Raw genomic sequence first — 27,957 nt, forward strand, 5'->3', positions numbered from 1 at the left:
GGACCAGTAGTGTCATCTGGGTCGTCCAATATAATTCCAGCCCATTTTAACTTCCGGCCCATGTATGGCCCATGACATCTTTCGGCCGATATGAGGCCCTTTGTAACTCTCGGCCCATTAACAGCCCATGGTAAAACTGGCCCGTAATGAACAGTGTATCACTTTATACCCATTAACGGCACGTGGTGAATCTCGCCCGTAATGAAGAGTGTATCACTTTATACCCATTAACAGCCCATTATTCTGTTGGGCCGTTTCCAGCCCATGTTATCTTTCGGCCTTCTCAGGGCCCATTTATTCTTGGGCTCATTTCCAGCATTTATTTATTTACGACCCGTTACTGTCATTTTCTGCTTGTGGGTCAAATTCAGCCCGTGGTTACAGTCGGCCCGTTAATATGTTGGGCCATTTTCATAGCGTCATCAAATACGGCCGATTAACGACGGCCCGTTATGGTCGGCCCATGAATGGGCGATTTCAACTCTAGCCCATTTACGACCATAATGTGGCCTGTTATTGGCCGATGTTTGGCCAACCGATCATACGGCCCGTAGAAGGCCCATTGATGATACGGCCCATAGAAGGCCCATTGTCTCTACGGCCCGTATAAGGCCCATTGTTTCTACGCCCCGTAGAAGGCCCATTGTATCTACGGCCCGTAGGACGCCCATGTTAACTATAGCAAATATGTCGCCCATGGTTATTGTGGCCTAGTTTTAAAAAATAGGTTATTGCGGCCACTAGAAAACCGCGGAAAAAGAACTGCACTGACTACAAGAAAACAAATAAATAATACAATAAGGAAATAAATTAGCAAGCAACTTACCCTAGGCTATCACGGCTATTACATATATTACATCCACTGGGCATCAAAGTTCGCCACCAGTGCAAATATAGGGAACAAAGCAGCATATAAACGCCGCAGCAAAACAAGTCTAGAACTGAAACCACTTTAGAAGAGCTCAAGAAACAATATCCTGTGTACCCATGATGCTGGCAAGATGCTTAGCTAGCTTATTAACTTTCTCTTGTTTGGCGCTTAAATCCTCCAGCACTTGCTGTTGCACCAGAAAGTATGCATCTAAATTCTGCAGGGACTTCCTCAGTCCTTCGACTTCCTGTCGCATAACATCTGATCGATGTCTTTCAACTTGAAGTTGAGACTCAAGAAGCCGAACTGATTTAGGCAGCGAGTTCGAAGAGCTGGTGCCAACAGTAGTAGCCAGTAACTCGAACACTAAATCAAGACAGGACTTTGGGGTTGTCTCAGTGTCTTCAATATAGTTTTTATCAGCTTTATTGGAGACCAACCTGGATGTCTCACTATCTTGAACCTTATCTGCATTACTTCCTTTACCATTGCATAATGGGGTACTCTTCTCCAATATTATATCCGCGTTCTGAAAGAGAAACAAACAAACACATCACAGGTTTACAATGTAGTATATGAAACTCATTTTGGTAAACAAGTTCAGTAGTAAGGTGGACAGGATAACAACATGAAACAAACATATATCTATGTAGTATGGTCACTGTATGGTCTATATCATTCTAGTTTATGTTGCCAAATCAAGAAAGATACAGTTCGGATCATATCTATTTAAGACAAAGCAGCATAGACAGAATATAAGTATGGGAAACTACACAGCAATAACAATACTTGTAATGTGCATGGCATGAGAACATAACTGTTTATTCAATTGAAACTGAAATCAATATAGAGCAAGTTACAACAGCAAACACGTTAAATAAACATGTTTAAAACATACGTGTTGCGCCATTGGAGTTTCAGTTGCATCCTTCAAATTTGAAATTAGTTGGTATGAGTAAATACAGTGATGCAAGAGCAAAGTAGTATGAACCATAGCTACAAAACCTGACCTGAGAACAATTCTTCTTCTGCTTTAAGCACTGACTTGGGGTTCGGAGTGGTGGTCCTCGTGCTTTGGGCACTGCAGTTGCCTTACTAACTGCTCGTGTTTGGGTGCTCTGTGGTGGAGACGGTGCTGTGTCAACGGGAACTGGGCTATCTGCTGGGGTTGGGGTTAGAAGGGGTGTAGCTGGTTCTCTGTCCAACTGGGTAGGGGTACAATCTGCGTGAGTCTGGGTTATGTGTGGTGGGGCTGGTTCTTGGGCAAGTACAACCGTGGTTCTATCTCCATCGACACGTAGCACGATCTTTTTTGAAGACCGTGTTTTTACTCCCACAGATACTGCCATCACCCCCTCCAATTGAAATGGCTGATAAACAAGAAAAGTAATTGAATGTACAGACATTGTAAGATAGACAGGTGCAATGGATAGTAGGGAAGAAAACAGGGCATGAAATAATTCACATTTATGTTGTCTAACCAAACAGAATAGCAGGACATAATTTCACATATATTATGGCTAATTAAACAGGATAGCATGACAAAATTTCACATGTATGATGGCTAACTAAACAGGATAGAATGACATACTTCAAAATATGATGAATATGTAAACAGGATGACATGATATAACTATACGATGTGTCTATTAAAGTGGTTGGCATGCCATAAATCACAAACATGCCATCGATGGAAACATGATGGCATGATATAATTCACGGATAGAATGACATAATTCAAAATATGATGACTATGTAAACAGGATGAGATGATATAACTATATTATGTCTTTAGAAAATGGGTTGGCATGCCATAATTCAGATACATGCTGTCTATGTAAACATCATGGCATGATATAATTCAAATATATGATTTATATACTAAGGAAGTGAGCAGAGGGCAATCGCATATATGATGTGTCAACTAAGGAGATGGCATTCAATATCGTGTATATGATGTAAAAACTGAGCATCGCAATACAACATATGCATGATATGAGTAACATAACCCTGCCAAGTTTGAGCATACACCTCGGGGGGATAATAGGACTGGTCATCTGCCACTGAATCCTCCTATGAAGAGCTATCTGTAACCAGCAAGATATCTGCTTCAGCAGGTAGCATTGTCTGCTCTGAAGACCTTGTTTTCACTCTAGATTTCTCCATCACCAATTCAAATGGCTGATGCACAGGAAGAGCAGTTGAATATACAAACATTGTTGACAAAAGCAATGAGAAATACAAAAAAGGGATGGCATGATATAATTCACATATATGACGCTTGGCTAAACAGCATGGCATTGCATAATTCACATATATAATGCCTTGCAACAAGATAGCATTGCATAATTCACATATATAATGTCTTGCAACAAGATGGCATTGCATAATTCACGTATATGGTAATTAGACACTAAACATGTGGCATTCACATAAAGCTTGTCTAAACTAAGCAAATGGCATAGCAATGCAAGATACCATACGCACGATATGAGCAACATAACCCTGCCAAATTAGAGCATGCACCTCGGGGGGGGGGGGATAGGACTGGTCATATGTCTCTGAATCCTCCTCTGAGGAGCTATCTGTAACCAACAAGACATGAGCTTCGTCAGATAGCATTGTCTGCTCTGAAGACCTTGTTTCCACTCCATATTTTTCCATGACCGTGTCGAATGTCTGATGCACAGGAAGAGTAATTGAATGTACTAAAATTGTTGACAAATTTAACACGTAATAAAAAAATGATGTCATGATATAATTCACATATAAGATGACTGGCTAACCAGGGTGGCATTGCAAAATTCACATATATGATGCCTGGCTAAACAAGATGGCATTGCATGATTCACGTATACAATAAAGAAACTAAACAGATGGCATTGACACAAAGCATGTCTAAACTAAGCAGATGACATCTTTGATGTATACAGTAAGCAATGAAAGGCACCATATGCATGATATTACCAACATCAGCATGCCAAGTTAGAGCGAAGACCTCATGGGGTAAATAGGAGTGGTCTTCAGCTTCTGAATCCCCCTCAGAACATTTATCTTCCTCTTGATTACAATCCGAAATGGGTGGAGGGGGGCTGCCTTTGCGCCCACCATGGAGCGGCGTCTGCATGAAATTTTATTGCCATGCAAGGCTCGTCTCTTTTGCTCTACATGTTCAGTTCCATTGTGTACAATAACTGACATGCATAGGAATAAAACATAGTGAGATTATGTAAGGACTGCATGCACAAATCCAGAGTGATGGTAGCAAACTGTGGATAGACCCAAAACCAATGATAGCAGGCAGATAATAGCTTTCATTAAAAAATACAGATAATGGCTCCTTTAATGTTTGTTTGCACCCAACATGAAACTCATAGTAGACACCTGAGATTAACCAGATAGTAGACAGATAGTACTGATTGCTGCCCCAATATGTACCCCACAACCATTTAAAACTCAATTTTCAGCATAAGTTTGGACCTGACTCGTTGTCTAATAGGTGAACACGACAATAAAGTAGCATGTCATCATATTAAGCAATGCATAATGTAAGCAGACACCGAAGAGTGCGACCTCTCTTGCGGACCCGTGTAGTCCTCAAGGTCATCTGCTCAGTTGATGATGGTAATGCAGTTGTCGTGGCTGCCGGCGGCGGGGAAGAAGATCTGAGGCGGCGAAAGACAGTCTGGAGAGGGGATCCTTGCTATGGTGAACCCTTCCGTCGTTGGAGCAGCTGAGCTGGCGTGGAACACATCACCGCAGGAGCAGGACAAACAACACAAGGTTTTCTTTGACACATATCTGTAACATAAGTAATTGTGTAAGGGCTTGTTTGAATTTGAGGATTCTAACAATGCAGGGATAGGAAATAGACATGAATAGGATAGGAATGCACGTGCAAAACAGAGAACTTAAAAGCACAAGATTTCTGCCAATCTGGGTGTTCTGTTCACAAGAATTGGAAGATCACAGGATGCAAAGAAGCATGGTGAGATTAAGTCAAACCACAAGAAAATGTACGGTTATAATGCTATTATGCTACTATCTGTTAGTCTTGTGCTTCATGAATAGGAATTTCAAAAGGAGGACAAGTGGAAATTAAAACTCCTATGGTTTTTCTTTCAAGGAGACACTAAAGGAACAAATCCTACAGTTTTCCTTTGCTCCATTCCTTTGCACCAAATTCATGAAAAGTAGTACCATTGGAAAGTTTCCAATTCCTATGTTTTTCATTCACTTTTCCTTTCAAGCACTGGTGATTCTAGTAGGCAGGCTTGACCAAGGAAAAGCCTACACTAAAAAAATGTTTTGGTGCTACTTCTATTACTTTGGACCCATGCCACTACCCTACTAGCTCAGCTCCCAGGGCCATCGACAAATGCACAACTCAAACGCGTAGAGATAAATAATGATGGCGTTCAAGAGAGTCCATCACGGATAGCTAAGTTGCCTGGTACCTCACTGCTTGTCATATAGTAGGATAAAATAATCGTATTTCCCGTTACTCCGTGTGCTCAGTGGACAATATATATAACATGTAGAGTAAAAAAGTGATGCAACAAGTGTACAACCTCTTTGGCGAAGCCATGTCGATCTCAGCGTGATTGGGTTGGCCGGTGAGGATGCTCCGGCTAACTTGGTTGTCGGAGGAGGGGAAGAAGATCTTAGGCGTCTGGAGATGGAGCCCGAGGTACTGCTCCGCTGTGATGGAGGGTTTCGTCCTTGGAGCAGCTCTGGTGAGTTGTACGACACCGAGGCTAAAGCAAGACAAGAGAGACAACGTTAACCTGAGTGGAATTCTAATAGCATCTCCAATAGATGACACAAAATACATAACCACAAAGTGCTAGATGTAAAATACATCAGCCGCTCATCTCTCAACTTAAATGTCGAAACTGAATTTAACTGTCAAAACTGAACTTAACTGTCGAAACTGAATTTTGCTGTCGAAACTGAATTTTACTATCGAAACTGAACGCACTAGAGGTGAGGCTACACGTCAGTCGACTGACTTTTTCATCTTTGGTCAGTCGATTTTGCAGCCATTGGATACGAAATCAAGGGCCTGCAGTTCATCTTCAACCTCCACCCCCTAAGCCGCCAGCCACCTCCGGCCAAACAGCCGCCCCCCGCCGCCCGCGGCCGGCGGTGCGCCGCCCCACCCGCCCCGAAAACACTCCCCACCGCCGCTCCGCCGCTGCCCCGGCCATCCCTCTAGGCCCCCCATGCCGAGCTTTTTCTCAGGCGATCCCCACGCCACCGCCCCACCACCACCGGCGACCACCGCCCCCACCCTGAACCCTAAGATAGATAGTGGGGTACCTCTCCGGCGAGCCCCCTCCCCGCTGCGGCTGGTTCTTCCTTAAATCCGGCGAGCCCCCCACCCCCTTAAAATCGACTGACCCAAAAGTCGATTCAGTCGACTGAAGTGTAGCTAAATCGGAGCATTATCGCAAGCAAGAGCAGCAATGCGAGCAAGAGCAAGAACAAGAGTATACCAGGCAGGGGACCGAGAGCAAGAGCAGAGCAGCAGCGCGAGTGAGAGCTAAAGAAGCAGCAGCTCCTACTGATGTGGACGTCACCGCCGAGGGAGCGACGTCGTGGAGGAAGTGGTCGGCGCCGCCACCGTGGATGGAGCCGCGCCGTGTCGGCTCGGGACCGAGCGCCGGCAACACCATGAGATCGAATCAAGAAGAACATGCGGTGATTAGTGTACAACCTCTTTGGTGGCACCGATTAGGCCGCAGCTTCATCCGAGGAAACGGTGATGATGATGCTCTTCCGGTGGTGCAGGTGAAGACGGCGGTGTGGGAGTGGAGGTGGTGCGAAAGACGAGGGGAACATCGGGGCAGCTCCTTGGAGGTGGAGGACGGGTGGCTGAACCGGCGCGACGACCTCATCGACGACGGATCCTCATCCGGTACGGTGGATGAGGGACGTTGAGGTGTTGCTGTGGACGACGTCGTCGGGGAAGAGGCTCTGGCTGGGTGGCGGACGGAGGAGGGTGTGGGGCTTCGCGGGTTTTCCCGGCCTCCGTGTACGAATGGGTGGGCGGGTGGGATGGGAGTGGGGAACCATGGCTTAGGGACGCGCTTGTCCGAAATGTGGGGTAAGTTACGAAAGTACCCACGCCGATTTGAGGCGGTTCTTTCGTTTCAGGGGTATCATGGGCATTTCGCGTGTCGGAATTTCACATGAGGTGGGAGTTTTCGCGCGCGTTGTAATTTTGGAATAGCAAGGCACGGGTTGAGATGGAGGGTGTTGTCGGAGCACAACGAGACAAAGATATGTCTTAAATATTTCGGGCTAACAAGGCGCGGGTTGAAATTTCCGGACAAGGCTAACGTGTACTATACCAAATCAATTCGCACTACAAATGTCATTCAAAACATTGAATTCATGTTATGTTCAATTAAAATATTTCTCTACGTGTATAATGCATGCAACCTACTACTCAAATGAACGTTTTAGTGCATTCCAAACGTATATACTACCGCTTCAATATGAACTAAATTTGAATTCATTTCTCTATTTGAATAAGATCTACAATAATGATTGTTGTGAATTCAAAGCATTTGAATTCGTTTCTCTATTTTAATAAGATCTACAATCATCATTATTGTCAAGTTAAACCATCGTTTGTGTATTATCTTCACACCACACCACATGATTGGTCTCGAGTTACATAGGAACTATGTGTACTATATGAACTCAAACTCGATTTTTTGAATCCACTTCATGTTGATTTCAAATCACAGTACATTTCAAGCTCTAGCTAGATCTTCATAATCTAAACCATGTCTCATATGTATAATGTGTTTATCACATTATGTATGGTGCCCCGCCCCCTACGCCTACAAGTATTTAGCTATGAGTTGCAAACACCACACATTACCACAAATTCAAATAAAATGTGAGAATGTTCGATATATAGTATTGTTTAGATTGTTCAATATTTAGTTGTAAGTTGCAAACGCCACACATTATCACAAATTCAAATAAAATGTGACAGTGTTCAATGTATAGTATGGTTTAGATTGTTCGACATTTAGCCGTGAGCTGCAAACGCCATGCATTATCACATTATGGTATAACATGTGCAAAACCACAACACGCGTATCACCACTATATTCATGCATGCATATGTTTAAAACACTATGATCTCCTATTCAAATATGTGAATCCACTTTCATATCAAATTATGATCTATGTTAGTCTCTTACACCCACACAATCCTCTAACCTTTGTAGCTACCACTAACTTTCTCTCGTGCATGCATACGCCCTCCTCGCCCTCCCCCTCCCTCGGCATTCTATCCATCGTGCACATTCATTTTTTTTCTTTAGGTCGTTCTCCCACAGTCTCCACAACTCCTTTCCGACACACACCGATCGATAAACCTCTCCAGCGATGTCTGCCTACAACATACACACGCACCTTCAATCTCCTCCTTTATGTGTCCTTGTCTCGTGTCTCTCATACAATCCCACACACGTGTAAACTCTCGCCCCTCTTTTCACCGATCTCACAACCGCACACCCCTCCCCCTATCTAGCTAGTAGTTGGGCCTCTCGCACGACCTCCTAGCTCCATTCTCTCTGTCTATCCGTCTCGCCGGGCCTTATTTGCCTCTAACAAATGGACGTACACCGACCGATCTCCCGCTATACATATAGCTAGCTAGGTCCTTATAACTCATTTTTCCCCACGCGTCGATCGATCTACCTCATTAGTTATGTCTCTCCCTTCCTCTGACAAACAACAATTGATCTACCGATCTAGTTAGGTTTGCTTACCAAACACATGGTTCCCCTTCATCATGCATGGATGAGTCCCGACAGATCTATCACGCACGAACACATCCCCACTCTTATTGATAATATTGCAGTTCCACCCTCAGTTGTCTAGTAGGCCTCTCCCACCATCTTCGAGAAGCAACTCCATCACCCATCCAGCACTCTACCCCTCTCCCTCCCTCTCTCTCTCTCCTCTCTCTCTCTCTCTGTCCCATCCTATTTCCCATCCTTAAGTTATGTATGGAGTCGACCGATCTCCCTCAAGACATAGCTGGGTCTCTCCTTCTCAACACATATATGAGTCGTTCTACCTCTATAGTTAGGCCTCTGCCTACCCCTCCCCCCACCCCCATCCCACACACACACACACCGATACATCGAGCGCTCTAGTCATGTCTCCCTGCCACACACAAACTTGACATGTGCCCTCTCACGTTCCGGTAGGTCAGTCGCCCTATATCTTTGACTTGCACACACACACAATTTCGATGGCTCTCTTCATCGATCTTGCACCCACCCACTTGATCCTCTCTTCGACTCTATAGATATCTATGACCCCTCCCTCTCTTCTCGTGGATCACCCGACCCTCTATATATGATATGGATAGGCCTCCATTTCACACACATTGCATGCAAAATTTTGTTTGATATGTCATCGACACATATTCCCACAAATGCATTCACGAAATCAACCCCCCCCCCCAAAAAAAACAAAAAACACTCACGAACGCACAAGCCATTTGTCTAGGTTTGTATCTCCCTCACACGCACCCACGTAGGTTAGGGACGTGCATGAAGAGAAGAGGTGCACGCACGACTCATGTACTCCCGTCTCTTTCCCAACCACACCAGCGCGGGTAAACGCTGGAGCTCATTTCTGTCCGAAAAGGCAGCCCACGTGGTAATTTGACACATGTACTGGTTGTCCACTTGATGGAGGGAGGATCGTCTACCACCAGTGAACAAACAAATTGCGACTTGACGCGTTATGTTAAAAAAGAGGCAAACCATGTGGGGCCTACCTTAGAGGCAAGGCTCTATACACTGAAGTACTTTTGATGTGTCCCGTCAACTCGCAGAACGAGGAGAAGCTTGCTTAATACACCGTCTCCCCCGCTCACGGGCGCGGTGGCTCGCAGGATGAGGTGAAGCTTGCTTACTAGTAGTAGTATTGTACGCCTGACGCCCGCTCCCTCGCCCACGCGCGCGGTGGCTCACAGGACGAGGAGAAAATTTTACTACTCCCTCCGTTTACTCCTCGTCCCTACTACCTTGGTTAGAGAGATTATCATATTGTTTGGAATATATATGTCCTTTAGTAGATTTCAATATGAACTACTAGTACATACTCCAAACACTAATGTATATACACGTATTTCAGAGTGTAGATTCACTCATTTTCCTCCGTATGTAGTCCATATTGAGGCCCTGTTTGGTTCATAAGTCCTAGGACTTTTTCTAGTCCCAACTAAAAAGTCCCTACTCCTTAAAAAGTACCTCCCTGTTTGTTTTCAGGGACTAAAAAGTCCCTAGTCCCTCCCTAGAGGTTATTGAATTACCATGTTACCCCCAGTATACAGAAAAATAACAACCAAACAACACCATGGGGCGGCGGGGCAATGGGTGCAGGGAGGGGCATTGTTGGAAAAGTCCCAAAAAAGACTCTCCTTGAGAGTCTTCTTCATTAAGTCCCAAAAAGCAAGTTTTAGTCCCTAGTAGTCCCTCCTGTTTGGTTAAAAAGTCAGTAAGAGGGACTTTTTCTAGTCCCTACACTAAAAAGTCCTTGGAAACAAACACCCCCTGCATAAAGTTGAGACACTTATTTTGGAACGGAGGGAGTACATATTTGCTATGATCTTTTTGAGGAACCAATATTTGCTATGATCTGTCAATCATTGAGATGCAATAGCATGCATGTTAGTCTCCTTTGTATTTGATGAAATGTTGCAACGGGCAACCTTGGACGCAGATACATGTAACAGATGCTGGAAGCTTCATAGCATTGTACTATCTCGCTGATAAATTACAGTACGTACTATACTAGTACTTCCTCCGTTCCTAAATATAAGTCTTTGTAGAGATTTCACCATGAACCACATACGGAAGTATATATATATGCATTTTAAGTGTAGATTCATTCATTTTGTTCCGTATGTAGTCCACCTAGTGGAATCTCTACAAAGACTTATATTTAGGAACGGAGGGAGTACTATGTAAAGAGTTAGGTGTCGCACGGTGTCCAGAAAATATGGTGATAGTGTGAGGTGGGCCATGTAATCACTGAGCCTGTGTGTTTTCACTGCTCTTGCACTCCTCCACCGTAAGAATGGAGAAAATTGTAATCTAGTAGTACCTCCTTTCGCCGAAAGCGTGGGACATCCAGCAGTCCTACCACCTCAGTAATAATGACCAATGAGCCGTCAAATCACATAAACACAGCAGTAAGTTGGACGGATGAAGCAACCATGACTCTTGAATCCGCTTCTTCCTTCAACGCAGGAGCTAGTGAGAGGTCGCGTCTGCTCTGCCCGGGCATGAATGCGGCACCGATTCTTTGCAGCAGCGATGACCATTTCGGGCGCGAAGCGCGCGCGGGCGATGGAGGGGCTTTGGGTGGGCCACGCTGGTCAGGAGCGGGCATGGCAGCTGTCCGCCTGTCCCTACCGGACGCCCGGAAACGAGAGGATGCACCAACTCTCACGGCTAAAATCGTACACTACACACCATCTCTCTGTAGGAGTAGGTCGATCTGTCGCTCTCTCTAACACACACATGTTGTTAAACACACACACACACACACACACACGCACACGCACACACAGGTTCATAGAATAGGAAAATCGTGCAAGTGCAAAGCCACAGGAAGTGAGATACAAATGGCGTACGTACAAGAAGAGAAGAGGTGACGAATATTCCATCAAACCTGGACTGAGGAGTAGTACTCCCTCCATCTAGGTGTAAAGTCTTCTTACGAAAATCAGATATTCCCAAAATGTTTCGCGTCGTCCATTAACTTTGCATCTCAATCCCCTCCTGGCCTCGTTGCTAGCGAGCGTTGTTACTTAGGGAGCGTTTGGATCCTTAGCAAGAACAGCTTATAGCATAGTCGGGCAAGGTTAGGCGTTTGGAACTGTTAAAATATGTTAGCTTTTGTGGGCCAGCTAGCTTGGGTGGACTAGAAAAACCTTGCTAGCTCAGGAGAGCCAGATCAGCTCGCTTCCGACGGCAAACTTCGCGTAGTAGTAACATAGACTAGTAACATATGCATGTTACTAGTCCAAGTTACTCACCACTATGACCAGCCTAAGAAATGTAACCAAACGCTCCTTACCTTGCCTTGTTATCTCCCCCGGAAACCCAATGCATGGAGCGCAACTACGCATTGATCAGTCAAGAAATCAAAGTCGGCTTGCATGCGAGTTAATACGTGGCCCTGCATGGTAGCTCAAACAGCATCTCTTAGTTCTTTGGATTAATTGTTGCCTTTAGAGACAGAAACCAGGGCTTTTATTGGAGGAATGACCGGTCAAGTTTCTCCTTCTCCTCCAATCTGCTTGCACCTTGGTCCCGCTGCACCTTCTAACGTGACTTATTACACCTAGATGGAGGGAGTCATACGAGATACGGTGGCACACTGACTTAGGTCGAATACAAGTGCCCAAAATTGTGTGCATGTTATAATAAGGAATCACTTAAAATAGTACGTGAGCGAATAGAGGGATCAATTGGACAGTGTTCCCAAGCAGTAGCGAGATGTGTGAGGTAAGATACACCGCTGGCGCTTTTAATTTTTCTTATTAATTTTTTTGTTTCACACTCTGACTGGTGGGACCCAACGTACTACGTGGAGAGAGGTAAGGTGACTAAGGCTGCATTATTTCTACACCACTGTGGATAGTCTTACCACCAAAGCCACATGACACGATTATGATTTAAATCCAAATGACTCCCACACAAAAAAACACGGCATGCTTGTCACACGAATGCAGGAATGTATAAAAGGTTATTTTCCTCTCGTTGAACATAACGGGAGGGTTCTGTAGCTGGTTAGCCTGTTCGCTCATCAAACTTGAGGTCTCGGGTTCGATAACTACACTTGAGCATAATTCGTGCCAGGAGGATTCTTTGACTGGTCAAAATGGATGGATACGGAGCTATACGATCAGCTTCAGCCTCGGCGCTTGTTTTCTAGGGTTTGCACTCTTCACTCTCTCTCCCGTATATATATACACGCTGGAGCCTCAGCGCTTGTAGTTGCTCTCTTCACACTCTCTCACCCTCTCCAGATCTAAACTAGACTTCGTTGGCCTCTCTCTCTCCCCTCACTGCTGGTCTGCTTGTAGTTGCTCTCTTCACACTCTCCAAATCTAAACAAGACTTCGTTGGCCTCTCTCTCTCCCCTCACTGCTGGTCAAAGAGCCGGCAGGATCCGTCCGCCGGGAAGGGAAGGAGGCTTAACGCTGTCGCCGTCGGCGAGGGAGGGAATCCACTACCGGCGCAGCTGTTCACTTTCACCCAGCGGCGGCGCGGGAGGGCCTCCGACCCCTTCTTCTTTGCCACCGTACATAGTGTGGGCCAAACGGCCTCCGGTCGCCCACCGAACCACACCCCAAGAACCTTAAGGTATAATTTACTTATTCCACATGCATTGCTCTAGCTGCATGTGGGATTTTTCCGCTTCTGCACTCGAATCTAGGTGTTGGATCAAATAGGAAAGTAGTGGGGAAAGTTGTATACCATGAATCTAGGACGTGGTTCATAGAGGAAAGGAATGGGGGAAAGTAGTGGGAAAAGTTATATAGCATGAATCTAGGACGTGGTTCAAAAAGGAAAGGAAGGGGGAAAGTAGTGGAGAAAGTTGTATCGCATGAATCTAAGACGTGGTTCAAAGAGGAAAGGAATGGGGGAAAGTAGTGGGGAAAGTTGTATAGCATAAATCTAGGACGTGGTTCAACGAGGAAAGGAAGGGTGAAAGTACTAGTACAGACTGGCTACGCAGCACCTACGTTGGTCGAAAAGGGAAAACAATGACAAACGCAGTACGCACATCTATAGCAAACTGATCTTTTGTTTTGGGGGACAAGGTTGTAGAGTTTGAGCAGGACTAGATTTGCTGCGCTCACATAGGGAAAGGTGTCTAAAGATAACATAACTAGGACCAACACAAATATGCTCCTTAGTTGTTTGTTCTTTGTTGCAACAGACTGTGCATCACCCCAGTACATCGGTAGATGCACATGGTGCTGGTGCGTCCACTGTCCCGTGCAACTCTTTAGTTGTTGTTAATCTAAGGCCCTGTTTGGTTAAAAACTCCCTAGTCCCTACCTGCTTGGTTCCAGGGACTAAACATGGACTAGAGGTTATTAAATGACATGCTAAAAGACCATGTTACCCCTAGTAATGAGACAAGGTGCGATGCGTGGCAGGGGCAACTGTTGGAAATAGTCCCAAAAAGACTCTCCCTCGGGGTCTTCTTTCTTTAGTCCCAAATGCTCACTTTTAGTCCCTAAAAGTCCCTCCTGTTTGGTTTAGATGGGACTGACACAGAGTTTTTTTAGTCCCTCCACCAAAATGTCCCTGTAAACAAACACCCTCTAATAATGCCACTGGAAAATTGATGCAATGCCACAGTTAAAAGCAAATTACATGTTTAATGAATTTTATTGTTAATATAATCTCTTTGTTAATATTAATCAATACCACCATTTGAGAAATGCTACTGTCTTGCTTTCTTTCCCATTTAGATAAGGTAGATGCTTCTTTTTGTTGGCTTATGTGTCATCCACCGTTATTGACCACTACTTGTTTCCTTTGCACCTCTGTGTAAACAGGGTTATCTACTTCACCTCGTTGCCAATGTGACCTTTTGTTGCACTGCACAAAACACTTTTGTTTTAGGAGTGTTTTGTGCAGTTCAACCAAAATGTCACATCGACAACGTTGCTTGATTGCTTGATCTTAGTGGAACTGCACAAGAGGAGATCTTACCTCCTATCCGTGTTGGCAAATTTGGTTCAGATCTTCTTCTTGTGAGTTGTTTGAATTCCGCGTCATGAGAGGTCAGTACTAGCCTTCTTTCAGATGATTCTGCAGTGTGCTTTCATATGTTGTGCTACTTGTACGGTAATGTTGCTTGATTTTAGTGAACTGCACAAATGGAAACAAGACTTCCAATCTGTATGTGCACCGTAATGTCCCATTGAGGTAAGATAATGATATTTCACAACTGTTGTCCTGTATTTTGCCACTTTCATCAGAAAATTAATGTCATTGTTTAGTGCTATACTTGTGCAACCTAATTGACATGCCAAATCTGAAGGCGAAGCTTGTCTGTTATTGAACCAAGTGATGAAGGGGAAGAACAAGCGGAAGAAAAACAAAAATCAACTCCCGGTGCTGCAATGAAGCACTGGAACTGTGATGACACAAGTAATGATATAGTTTTGCATCTTAATTTATTGCTATGGCTGGAACGAGAAATTGTTTTGCCACTGATTTGATGCCACTCTTAATGTAATACGTAATTATCTCTACTTTTGCAAACACTGATCTTCTTTGAAGATACCATATATTTTAGTGGAACTGCACAAGAAGATGTTGGAAACATTAAACTAATTGAGGAGTATATAGTAAGCATGGCCACCACAGTAGATAGCAACAGATGGTTCCGGAGAAGTGCTTCATCTGTATGCTCTACACAATAAGCCTCCTGACAAAGGTTGGTACTCGCCCACTGATTTCATCCATATGATTGAGCTTTGTCATCTCTATTGGTGTTGTGCTACTGTTTAGATACTGTCATGAAAAAGTGGTATTGTCCTTCAGAAGTGCTTCATCTGTGTTGTTTTAAATATTTCCTTTCCTTTTTTTCGAGCAAAGAGGGATGCTAGCATTTAGTTGTCCTCTTGTCTTTGCACAATAGGATCATCCTCCTCTGAAGAAGAATATGGAGTATGTGACGTGACTAGTTCCGATTATGCCAGGATGAAGAAGCCCTGTCTATCTTCTCATCAGAAGGAGCAGTTGAAGGATGGTTACATTACTCCCCACAAGACCAAACTAACTTCAGCTCAGAAGGACTGACAAATCTCCATTTTCTTGCTGTGATGCGCGAGTACAATGTTGTTCTAGGATTCTTTCCGGTGAGTTCCATTTTTCTAAAAGTGTGCTCTACATGGACCATGTAGGTGCCTGTTTAAACTGTCAATTCATAGTACAGTTTGCTTTATACTAATCACTTTTTTGTATTAGTGCAAACAGGGGTGCTCAGCTTGCTTTCAATGGGAACTGCACAAAATGTTCAATAATACATCAAATCATTCATTCCACCACAAGAAAGGAGATGCCGATAAGTTCAAGGCGTTGCAACATATAAGGGCAAAATCATACAAGCTACGCGCGAATTTGGTTGATTTTGGTGGAACTGCACAAAAAGAACAGCTGGTTCATTTAGCACGAGGTGCCATGTCAATGTACGAACTGATGGCAAACCCTGCCCATTCCACAATCGTAGGCATTTGATATTTTGGAATGGGACAACCTTGTCAAATTTTGCTCATTGATTTTAGCAAGAAGACATGCGTTTGATATTTTTGAATGGGACGCCCTTTGCTGTCAGCAACGTCGATCCATTTTTTCTTTATTCTTTAGTTGTGAAGTAAATATTAGCTCTGACATGTGAATCACTGAGATACATAATCATCAATTGATTTGAATGTTCTCTATGAATTGCCAGGCCTGTGTGTTTGATTGCAATGTACAGGAACGCTAAAAAGATGCTCAAACTCTTTGTACTCATTCTGTTCCTTTTTACTTTGCACATTGTGAAAGTGCATAATTTTTTCTATAAGATTGGTTAAAGTAGAGATACTTTGACTGCACACAAAACTTGTATGCCTACTAGAAAGGACCGGAGGGAGTACATGTGAAACTGCTGCAAACAAGGTGATCACCCTGGGAATAATGCCAGTACGTATTGTTTTGCATGTTCATCCAATGCCAGTGATACAAGAATTCGAACTAATCGAAATAAATTCATTCATACACGGTCGGATTTCATATAAACATGCCGGATTTCATTACATTTCATACATTCTTCAACTAAAAAGGGGTGCGCTGGAGGTATAATAATTAACCGAAGCTACCCACCTGTGTCCGGCTCAGCCGAACAGAAGCTTCAGTGAGTTAACTGCAGGTGCAATTGCGTAACTAACATGTGGCCCAGGTGCCTGTTGGGCCCACGTGTCAGTCAGCCAACTGCACCAGCAGTTAAGTAGAAGCAGCGTCCTTCTCCAACATAGCTCTCCGACTCCACATCGCCGCCAAGAAGCTAACCGACCGTCAGTGGTCAACCCGCCTAGCTTGGCTTCAACCGGAGGGTAGCAGCGGTGGCCTTACTTGGACACGAGCGGCAGTGACCTACCTTGTTCCTCTTCCTTGTTTTCTGTGTGGCGCGGCCTCGTTGGCAGCTGGGCGGGGCCTCGGCGAAGCCGGCGATGTGTTCTGTCTCGTTGCCGGTGGGCGGCGCCTCGGTGGATCGGGGGAAATCCTCCCCCTCGTTGCCGGCAGGGTGGGGCCTCGGCGGAGCCGGCGGTGTCCTCTGCCTCATTGTTGGCGCCGCGGGGCCTCGGCGGAGCAGGGCCTCGTTGACGCCAGTGGAGCGGGGACTCCTCGGAGCCGGCATTGTCCTCTACCTCATCCTCGGTCTCACCAAACAGCGCCTCGCCCGCTTCATCGCCCTCTTTGTAGGCGGCCGTAGCCTCCGCCACCAGCATGCGGTACCGCCAGCGCTCGAGGCGCCCTCGCGGTCGGAGCGGTACGAGTCGAGCAGCGCCTCCTGCTCCGCAGCGATCTGCTCCTCCGCCTGCAGGTGCTCCTGGAGGAGATGGTGGTTGTAGGCGGCGTCGGCCTGCGCCTCCCGGAACTGCTCCTCACGCTTCTGCCTCACCGTGTCCATATATTGGGCACGGGCCTCACTGATGGTCATGGCGCAATGCACCAGCGAGGATGGCACGGAGGAGGGGGTTGGCGCCGGATCATCGAAAACCATGTTCTCCATTGGGACGTCGTCGTCCTCCGGCTGCCTGCCGGCCAGGCAGTCAGCAGCAATGGGTGCCATCTCCTTGTGGTCTGTCGTCCGCCCGTCCCGAAGAGCGTTGGAGCGCGAGGAAGCCATGGTGGGCAGTAGTGGTGTGGACAGGAGAAAGGGAACGGATGCGGATGACTACGGCTATGGCCGGCGCAGCAGTTTATATAGCAATGGTGGGCGGCGGAGGGACGGACGTGTGGCGCCGGTGTAGCCGCCTCGGCAACCGCATATCATTAATGTGGGCACCAGAAGGATGGACGAACGACACTTGTGTCATTTGAAGGCGGAGCAATCGCCTGCACTGGGAAGCGGGGCGGGCGGCGCTGACCGTTTCGGGCAGAAAGCACGTGCGGGCGAGGGAGGCGGTCTGGGTGGGCCAGGGCAGTCGGACTCGTGCTTGGCAGCGGGTCAGTCCAGCAGCCGGACATGCTGGCTCGCCAGCTAGCTCGCCGAGCTGAGCGACGACAATCATACGATGGACGTAGCTTCCGACCAGGAGCCGGCGCCACTGTCCAAGCCGGTTCATGCCGTGTTCACCATAGAGCAGGTGCGGCCGCACTTCGATGCCCTAATGGTGGAAGAGCTACCAGTGCATGAGGACCTGTGCTACAACCTCCATCTCCTCAACGAGCACCGGTGAACAAGCGAACGACAATGCCGTCGCGGACATGTGGCCCTATGATCCTCGCTTCCCGAATGAGCAGCGGGCGCTGTATCAGACCATCCGTAGGGCCCGCGAGGCCCTCTCCATCGTCCTTCGAGTTGTTGCGCTCGCCTTGGCGCCGCCATCTCGTGTTGTCAACATGGTCAACGGACATGAGGATGAGGAGATGACTTTACTTGGAGAGGATGACAGTGGGGGCCCACCAGGGCCATAGCTGCACGTACGCAAGTGCCTCCTTATTAGTATATAAAACTATAATTTTTTTGCTTCCTCCTGGTTTCCTCACATCATGGTCCCACACCATTGTCAACCTATGTAGTCAATAAACAAGATAATTGCACAAGATCTCCCTCCACCCCCTTCGTTTGTTGTGGGTCTCACCGCAGGCACTGACTTAATGAATGAGTGGCGGCCGACAGCTGGGACCAAGCAGCTCGAGCAGTATTTGTGTTTTTGAGGTCTGAGCACTGCAGAGTTTTTCTTGAGCGATGTTTAGCCCAGATATTAATTTTTCTCCTCTGAACAACAACGAAAACATCGCTGCAGGTATTAACTGGGCGGGTTGTGGCCCGTCTAGCCCAGGCCAGATATCCAGCCCAGATATTATTTTTTTCAAGCTGAAAATGGCTAGCCCAGCTATACTTTTTTTAGGAATACCCTGGCAAGTCAAGTTGTTATTCTCCGCCCCGCTGTGCTGCAAATCTTTCCTAGGAGGGACGCATTAGGCTTAACAAGAAAATGGGCTTTAAGAAATAATAAATGGGATGTAATTATAAAAACTAGGCAGTAACTATAAAAAATGCACCAAACACGTAATTACTTTATAAAATATTATTTTTGGATATTGAAAATTTTAATTTCATTAATTGTTGCGAGCGCAATGTTTTGTTGGATTTTTATGTAATATAAATTTATATTGAAATTGTATTTAATTCGACTAGAAATTTCAGGATAAAAATATTTTGGATCCCATCAAAATGTGGGAAATTTTATTGAATTCTGTCTTGAACGGTTGGTTGAAATGAGCTGTACTTTTAACAAACTGTAAATGGGTTGTAGTAAATTCCATTAGAATTCAAAAATTGGCTGCACATTCTTACAAATCTCAAATGGGTTATAAGTTCTCTGCCACACACTTGTGGCCTTACTAAGTTTTTGCGTCCCCTCAAAAAAAAGAGAGTTGACGCGTATGCAAGGCTATGTCAACTTACAGTCAACACACGGTTCTAGCAGCAGTGGCCGTTGGATGTCCATCCAACGGATGCCGTGCTTCTTCTTCAATCTCGGATATTCAACTTCACCCGCCCAAAAAATGGTTCCTCCCCCTGACATCTGGGGCACACCGTTTCGAAAGCTGACCTGTGGGCCTACTAGTTGACGCGTACCAAGGGCTTTGTCAACTTCGTCAATATAAACGATTCTAGCTGCAGTGACCATAGGATGTCCATCCAACGGCCGTCGTGCTTCTTCAACCTATAGTCTTCTTGCTCCAGCCGCCCAAAGCAGCGCCGGTCGTGCTGCCTGCTCCTGCTTCCCGTGGCCGGCTATGCTGCCGCAGAGGCCTCACCGCCCCCTACTACTCCCACCGCTGGCCAGGCCATCCCTCCACTCACCCACACCCCCTGTTATTTTGCGGCGACGAAAACCTCACACCGCAGCCGAACCAGTGAACCCTCATACTCCTCTCCGCGTGGGTATCCACTGCCGGGTCTTCCCCGGCTCCGCGTCGTCCCCTTCCTAGGCCTCGCCGTCGTCCACCGCCGTGGTGCTCTCTGGTCAACGACTGACTTCCATCGAAAGAGTACTATACGTGGAGAGGCTGACAGCTGGGTCCATGGCAGCCGCAAGGAAGTGCCTCCTTATTATGCGCAAAATAATTATTCCTCCACCTGACAGCGGGGCCCCACCGGACGGGCCACCATATTTCGTGAAAAAAACATTTCCCCCCTGACTGCTGGGACCCACCATCTACATCTTTGCATGCAAGGAAGTGCGTCCGGGCAAAAAAACGATTCGCCCCCCTGACTGCTGTGACCCACCAGCTACATCTTCTCACGCAAGGAACCTGACAATCGGGACCACCTGGTCGAATCGTACGTAGCGTTGTCATTCTGGTTGCGAACGTGTACGTACGTACTGGTCGATGTAGACGCGCACATGTCGTAGTAGAGGCGCGCACGTAGGATGTACACATACGTACATCGGCCAGGGTGCAAGAAAGAAAGTACGGCCACATACATACATACGGGCGGGGTCTCGAACGCCTACTCGCGCATACCTATGGCCAGGGCTCGTGTACATGGCTGGGTCAGAACGGAGAAACAACGTCATCGTCGTGTTCATGGGGAGCCAACCGGCTGGGTCGGAATGGAATGCATCATCGTGTTCATCGGGAGGGCTTGGACGGAACAACCGATGGAAACAAGGCCTGGCGTACCGCACAACAGAGGAAACGGCCTTGTGTTCGACCGGCCACGTTCGAAACGGGATCCTGTTCATCGGGAGGGGTCTGGCATACCGCAAAATGGAGGAAACGGACTTGTGTTGGACCTCCTACGGTCGAAACAGAGTCCTGTTGATTGGGAGAGGTGTGGCGTACCGCAAAACGGAGAAACGGACTTGTGTTGGAGCGCTACGGTCGAAATGGGGGTCATGTTCATCGGGAGGGGTGTGGCGTACCGCAAAACAGGAATCCACGGGATACTGTTCATCTCCACCGTCGACCCCCTCCAGCCTCCATGGGCTACTGTTCATCCACCGTCGATGTCCTCCAGCCTCCACGGGCTACTGTTCATCCACCGTCGACGTCCTCCAGCCTCCACCTGTGTCTGTTCATCCACGGGCTCCTGTTCATCCAGCCTCCACCGCGCGCTACTCCACCGGCTACTGTTCAACCAGCCCTTTCCATGGGCTCCTGTTCAATCACCCCTCCACGGGCTACTGTTCATCCAGCCCTCCACCATCTACTATTCATCCAGCCGTCCACGGGGTGGTCCTGTTCATCCAGCCCTCCACGGGGTCCTGTTCATCCAGCCCCAACCGGCTCGATCGATCGGGGTCCTGTTCATCCAGAGGCAACACCACGGGGTCCTGTTCATCCACCCCCACTGGGAACTGTTCATCCAAACCCCCCAGCAACGCTCATTGTTCATCTAGAGGCAGCATTGATCGGCTTCAGTTAGCAGCAGTAGCGAAGGAATCGCTCGATCGGGTTCAGTTAACAACCATCGATCGATCACTCAGGTTCAGTAACGCGTAGCCTGCAGTGCAATCGCTTGGGTTTAGTAGGCGAACGCCTCACTCGGGTTCAGTTAGAGCCCAACGCCTCGCACCCACGCGCGTGCGTGTACGAGAGAAACGTGCAAACCTTTGTGCATCGCTCGGCCCCGACCACCCACCGTAACCGGGAACAACCCAGTATTTTCCTCGCCCTCGCTTCTACCACGGTTTTTTCCGTCATGGACGGCCCAAAGAATGTCATGCAGTTGCGTCTCTGGCCCGCCCAGGACGAAAAGCCCATTTTCTGGCATGATTTTTTGTCATAGAAGTAGGAGCCCACCACATCTATGATGATACCGGGTTTTGTCACAATTATCGTCATAGAAGTTTCATAAGTATGACATAATTTTTTTTCGTTCGGCCCAAAATGTCACGGATGTGTCTTTTTTTGTAGTGTGAGTGCGTGCTTGCGCTCCCTCTTGGGGATGTAGGTAGCGTATACCATGTTCACCGTTTTGACCTGAGGGGGAAACTTCTTATGTCCCCCTGTGCTCGGTGGCCGAGGCTCCTCGTCATCGTCCTCGCTTTGCGACCCCTTCTCCTTGTTCTCGACATTTAACTTGTCGGCCTGTTTAAATACCCAACAATCTCTGATGGTATGTGATACGTCTCCGTCGTATCTACTTTTCCAAACACTTTTGCCCTTGTTTTGGACTCTAACTTGCATGATTTGAATGGAACTAACCCGGACTGACGCTGTTTTCAGCAGAATTGCCATGGTGTTATTTATGTGTAGAAACAAAAGTTCTCGGAATGACCTGAAACTCCATGGAGATTATTTTTGGAAATAATAAAAATACTAGCGAAAGAATCAAGGCCAGGAGGCCCACAACCTTGCCACGAGGGTGGGGGGCGCGCCCCCTGCCTCGTGGGCCCCCTGGAGCTCCACCGACCTCAACTCCAACTCCATATATTCGTGTCCGGAGAGAGAAAAATCGGAGAGAAAGATTCATCACGTTTTACGATTCGGAGCCGCCGCCAAGCCCTAAACTCTCTCGGGAGGGCTAATCTGGAGTCCGTTCGGGGCTCCGGAGAGGGGAATCTGTCGCCATCGTCATCATCAACCATCCTCCATCACCAATTTCATGATGCTCACTGCCGTGCATGAGTAATTCCATCATAGGCTTGCTGGACGGTGATGGGTTGGATGAGATTTATCATGTAATCGAGTTAGTTTTGTTAGGGTTTGATCCCTAGTATCCACTATGTTCTGAGATTGATGTTGCTATGACTTTGCTATGCTTAATGCTTGTCACTAGGGCCCGAGTGCCATGATTTCAGATCTGAACCTATTATGTTTTCATGAATATATGTGAGTTCTTGATCATATCTTGCAAGTCTATAGTCACCTACTATGCGTTATGATCCGGCAACCCCGAAGTGACAATAATCGGGACCACTCCCAGTGATGACCATAGTTTGAGGAGTTCATGTATTCACTATGTGTTAATGCTTTGGTCCGGTACTCTATTAAAAGGAGGCCTTAATATCCCTTAGTTTCCGCTAGGACCCCGATGCCACGGGAGGGTAGGACAAAGGATGTCATGCAAGTTCTTTTCCATAAGCACGTATGACTCTATTCGGAATACATGCCTACATTACATTGATGAATTGGAGCTAGTTCTGTGTCACCCTATGTTATGACTGTTACATGATGAACCACATCCGGCATAATTCTCCATCACCGATCCAATGCCTACGAGCTTTTCACATATTGTTCTTCGCTTATTTACTTTTCCGTTGCTACTGTTACAATCATTACAAAACCCAAAATATTACTTTTGCTACCGTTACCATTACTTCCATATTACTTTGCTACTAAACACTTTGCTACAAATATAAAGTTATCCAGGTGTGGTTGAATTGACAACTCAACTGCTAATACTTGAGAATATTCTTTGGCTCCCCTTGTGTCGAATCAATAAATTTGGGTTGAATTCTCTACCTCGAAAACTATTGCGATCCCCTATACTTGTGGGTTATCAAGACTATTTTCTGGCGCCGTTGCCGGGAAGCATAGCTCTATTCTTTGAGTCACTTGGGATTTATATCTGCTGGTCATTATGAGGAACTTGAAAGATGAGAAAACAAAAATTTATCCCTCAACTACGAGGGGAGGTAAGGAACTGCCATCTAGCTCTGCACTTGATTCGCCTTCTGTTTTGAGTAAGCTTGCGACGCCTAAACCTGCTTCTGCTATTAATTCTGATATGTCGCATGTTACTGATGATGCCACTTTTGCTATGCATGATACTTATGATGAAACTACTTCTTTGCTTGATACTACTGTGCCACTTGGTGAATTTCTTGATGAACAACTAGCTAGGGCTTGAGAGAATGAAATTATTGAACCTGGTAATATTAATGAAAGTGATGATGAAGACTCTCCCAATAAATATGAATTGCCTGTTGTGCCTGAGGGCTATGTTATGGATGAAGAAACTGCTAGAGACTTTCTTGCTTGCAATGATAGAAGTGATCTTAAGAAATTATTAGCTAAGCTGAAACAAAAAACTTTGAATGCTAGAATAAAATATGATCCTGCTTATGCTACTTCACCTATCTTTGTTACTGATAAGGATTATGAATTCTCTGTCGATCCTAATATAATTACTTTGGTTGAATCTGATCCTTTCTATGGTAATGAATCTGAAGCTGTTGTGGCACATCTTACTAAATTAAATGATATAGCCACCCTATTCCCTAATGATGAGAGAACTCGCTACTTTTATATCCTTAAAATATTTCCGTTCTCATTAAGGTGATGCTAAGATATGGTTTAATTCTCTTGACACTACAGGAATCAGCTATTTTGCCGTCTGCCACGGCGGACGGCAAAGGCATGAACGGCGGACGGCAAAAGGCTCCGGCAAAGTAAGGTCCGGCAAAGAGCTACTTTGCCGTCTGCTTCCGGGCGGCTGACGGCAAAGGGCCTTTGCCGTCTGCAGCGGACGGCAAAGAGCCTGCAGTCTTTGCCGTCTGCCAGGAGACGACAAAGACTACAGGCTCTTTGCCATCTGCTGGCATATGGCAAAGAGACCAAATAGGCATTAATTCTGTTTCTTCTTATACCCATTCATTTTCACAGAAAATCAAACACACATATATATACATAGTAGCAAGTTTCATCCATACATAGTACCAATATAGCATATCCAACACATGTTACCAATAGTAGCAAGTTTCATCCATACATATACATAGTTTCATCAATATTACACAGTTTCATCCATAGTTAGCAAGTTTCACAAAGTCAAAACAAAAACTAAAGACAAGCACTCCATATCTGAAATTAGAAGAAATGACCTAAAACTAAATATCTATTTTCCTAAAAACTATCTTATTACTAAGATCTTCTCTGGATCTTCTTCTTTTCTTCCAACCTGCATAACAAAAACACTAAGAGTCAACACCAGAAAGTACTAAATTTTGAGAGATATCCAGATCCTGCAACAGTACATTAAGAGCAAATTTTGTCGCTAAATAAGCATTGCAATTATCACAGTACAACAAGCAAACAAACACAAGAGTCATGTCCATAAAGCAAATAGATATACAGGCAAGCATAGGTGTAGAGAAGCACATATAGAGTTATTAATAAACTTGGATAGATGGTTCAATACAAGCACATTGTAAAAGTACCCATAATAACTTAGATAACTTAACTACTTCTAAGTACTCAGAAGTAAAGCTGATTGTCCCTATTTTCAGTAAGTGATCATCCAAGAAGACAATTTCTTTTTATGGGTCTCAGTACCACTAGAAGGTCTCAGGACACAAGTTGCTCTTGCAGAAAAGATAAACAAACACATGCCACATATATTACCAATTTCATGGAAACAATAATGTTGGTATCTTTTCATATGCATAGCCCTTTCTTTCTCCTCTTGGCTTAAGCCATAAAATCCACATGAGGCACCTGCAAGTCACTCCACTGTTGTTATGCTGTACAGTTCAACAAACACAATGACATAAGCACATCTTTTTCAAACAGGAAAATAGAGGGCTGAATTGTGGAGAGCAAAAGGGCGGCCTTGAAACTGATTGAACTAAAGGGTAGAGTTAGTATTATCAAGGCCAAAACCAAAAACAATCCTAGTTCTAACAGATGACATACACAACGTACAGACAAAAAAGGGCCATCTAAAATGTCTGCTTGTTCTAGTGGCCAACACGTGGTAACAGGCAAAAACATCCACAAAGTCTCTCCTAAACCTCATAGCATTCATTGACAGCTGTCTTGTCAGGTGTGTTCTACTTGTTCATAAAGCTTGAATGTCAAGAGCAACATGGATAATGCTAGATACATGGAGAACAGAGTCATATAACATTTCCAGTATCCAAATTTACTGTATTTAAAGCTAAGCTGAACATCTTGTTGGAACAAAAAAGAAAAAAAAATAGCTGAGTCTGAATCTGATAATAACAAAAATATATCAGCTGGGCAAAATATGGATGCTCAAGGCACGTGTAGATACAAACTATGGCCAAACTATTTTAAGAGGACTTAAGAGGGCAAATCTTCAAGCACTATACGTATCTAACTCTGCACTAGTTTCCATTATAAACAAATAAAACAGAGTAAAGGGCGGGAAAAGGTTTATTTTTACATCTTGTCAGACGGAGGCATTTACTACGTAATATCCTAAACTTGGTGACATGTACTGGAAACAAGGAATTCATCATCAAATTGTGATATATATTAAACTGAGAAAAGATCAGGAGCCTACTTGTATGTGCATCAATTATATAAGCGGATGAAGTACAAGGATGTCAGCTACTTCTAGTTACACATATAAAAAATAGTATCATTGATTGTATAAGCAGCTTGGCATTAACCCAGTAACAATCAAGCATGAGTTGTACCAGATTTTGATTTTACCAATAACCAAGAATACATAGTCGGCTTCCCATTTTCCTTCCAAGTAGTCTTTTTCTTCCAAAGGGACTTGTCTTTCATAACAAAACGTACAAAAATAAAACATGTATATTTATTTGCTGATAACAAGTGGGATCAAACTAAGCATTCCATGGCAACAAGCAGCACCCTCATCTTGGTACAATAGCATGAAAATTCACGTGGCATAATTTTCATCAACTTGATTGTGTGGAAATAAATATGATGGCTATTTTCACCACATAACAAATAGAAAGTTTGCACATATTATATAACAGAGAAGCAGTGTAATAGCAGGCCTAGTTAACAAACAATCAACTCTTGCCCAATCGATTTAGTGAGATGAATGAATTACTTTCCATCCATAAACAACAAAAATCAAAGGAACCAACAGGAGCATCTCATGGACATTTACTTATTAAACTAGTAGTTGCTTAAATAAGTAGCAGCTCTCACAAATTCTACACTGCTAGTGCTCACACAGTGAGAGAAGAGAAACAAAATAGCCAGTGATGCTAGTCTATCGATGGCTGTAACCTGCGAGTATGAGGAAACAAAGTGGCCACGTTTTTTGCATCAGGTTCAGTCCAAGAAAATTTGAGAGCCCCTAGAGAATTATCCAAGAGCACGACAGCAATCATTTGGAAAGAAAAGAAAATAGAGCGAGAGGGTCGACCTTCTTGTTCTATGGGAAATCATGGTGGGCAGGGCAGATGACCTCGCTGTCGATCTCGTCCAGCTCGTGGTGCTTGAGCGTGGGGTCCTGGTCGTCGCCGTGCATGGATCTGGAGAGGGGGAGAGCTCCTGCTGATCTAAATCAAAGCAAAAATAAGTCTATTGGAATGGGGGACAGAAGGAAGGAGTGAAGGAGAGAGGAATCGATGGGGAGAAGTAGGGAGGGACCCTGTGCGGTGCGTCGTCGTCGCCGGCGAGCTCGAGCTTGGGCCTCCCGCAGGTCACGGTGACGCGCGCCGAGCCGGGAGAGCCGGGTGTGTGGATGGGTGGAGGGCGGGGGGGGGTGGCGGCGTTGGGTACCCTTCCGGCTGGAGGAGACGAGGCGCGGTGGCGCGCCGGCCGGAGGAGAGCAGAGGCGCGGTTGCGAAGCTCGGCCCGGAGCTGGTCGGGGTCGGTGAGGACGGCGGCGGCGCGGGAGTGGATGGTGCCGTGGGCGCGGAGGAGGAGCGGCGACCCCAGCGCATCGGCGAGGCGGAGGAGGGCGCCGGCGGGCGGATGTGGGGGCGGAGTAGGGTTTGGTGGGGGGATGCGCTTCTTTCGGCCCATCGGGGGAAATGAGATCCACTGGTCAGATCCGAAGATAGCCCCCCTCTTTGCCGTCCGCTGGCACTTCTTTGCCCTCCGACA

At 45.9% G+C, this 27,957-nt stretch overlaps 1 long non-coding RNA gene across 1 annotated transcript; it reads right to left on the reverse strand.

Annotated features, from left to right (window-relative positions):
- Nucleotides 1–24,870: 24,870 nt before the first annotated feature.
- Nucleotides 24,871–27,014, reverse strand: LOC141021043 (uncharacterized). The gene is made up of 2 exons (XR_012181042.1): nucleotides 25,525–27,014; nucleotides 24,871–25,081 (listed from the first exon to the last, which is right to left on the reverse strand). It is a non-coding gene; the product is annotated as an uncharacterized lncRNA (long non-coding RNA).
- Nucleotides 27,015–27,957: the final 943 nt, after the last annotated feature.

This window comes from Aegilops tauschii, chromosome 3, assembly GCF_002575655.3.
Source record: "Aegilops tauschii subsp. strangulata cultivar AL8/78 chromosome 3, Aet v6.0, whole genome shotgun sequence".
Classification (NCBI taxonomy): Eukaryota; Viridiplantae; Streptophyta; class Magnoliopsida; order Poales; family Poaceae; genus Aegilops; species Aegilops tauschii.